Source organism: Octodon degus, unplaced genomic scaffold (assembly GCF_000260255.1).
Source record: "Octodon degus isolate 3935 unplaced genomic scaffold, OctDeg1.0 scaffold00031, whole genome shotgun sequence".
In the NCBI taxonomy this organism is placed as follows: domain Eukaryota; kingdom Metazoa; phylum Chordata; class Mammalia; order Rodentia; family Octodontidae; genus Octodon; species Octodon degus.
This window is the reverse complement of record NW_004524607.1, coordinates 13,924,339-13,925,286: the sequence shown is the minus strand read 5'-3', so window position 1 is coordinate 13,925,286 and position 948 is coordinate 13,924,339. Positions and strand designations below refer to the sequence as shown.

The following is a 948-nucleotide window of genomic DNA, read 5'->3' as shown; positions in this document are numbered from 1 at the left end:
GGGTATTCCACAGAAGTTGTTGACTTGAGCCTTTCACAGCTCAGCATATTAATATGGCTTTACTTTATACATAAGTCAATTTTGAACAAGTCAGTTAACTCTAACCAAATAAGCAAAATGGTTCACAAATTTAAGAAAACAAGGTGAGATGCAAATAACCACAGTGAGGGGAGAAAAATAAATAACAAAACCAGACTACTAACAGTCATCTCATGAGCTTCATGGACAGAAAATGGAAATGCAGAGGAGAGCCAAGTATGTGCCTACCTATTTCTCGATGCATGTCTTTACAGTGCTATGGAAAACTTGCAACATTTGTATGAATGAACATCCCTATTAAATGTGCAATTACGACACATCCACCAAGAATGAAAATTTCCAAAGATTCTGCCATGGGGTGGGGGAACTGAGTGAAACACAGAGAGAATACCTGGTAAGAAATGAGGGGAATTCAGGTGTCAGCGTATAGGGTTGGTCAGGCTGAGAATCCTTCCAATTAACTGCTAGATTCAACAATCTTCTGGAGATTCTCAGGATCATTGCCTTACCCATATTCTACATATAACTGTATGGCTTGCCTCTGCCATGTTTCCTAGCTCTTCTCCTTTCCCTCTCTTAGTTAGTGCTCAAGTTCCTGCTTTCCTTTTAGTTGTATTATACCTTTTTATTTGTATTTCTTCTTTTGAGTTCTTATACTGGGGAAACTATACGATATATACACATGTGTGTCTGGTTTATTTCTCTTATGAGTATATCTTCAAGTGGCATCCACTTCAATATAAAGGCTCCGAGTTTATCATTCTTTATAGCTGAGTAATACTCCATTGCATAAAAATGCTGCATTTTTTTTCATCCATTCCTCAGGTGATGGGCATCTTGGTTGTTTCCAAGATTTGGCTATCACAAATTGTGCTGCTATAAACATAGGCACACATATATCCCTATGAT

General features: G+C 37.8%; 1 pseudogene; it reads left to right on the top strand.

The window, feature by feature from the left end:
* LOC111816366 overlaps positions 1-948 on the top strand; it is a 17,865-nt pseudogene that overhangs the window by 598 nt on the left and 16,319 nt on the right.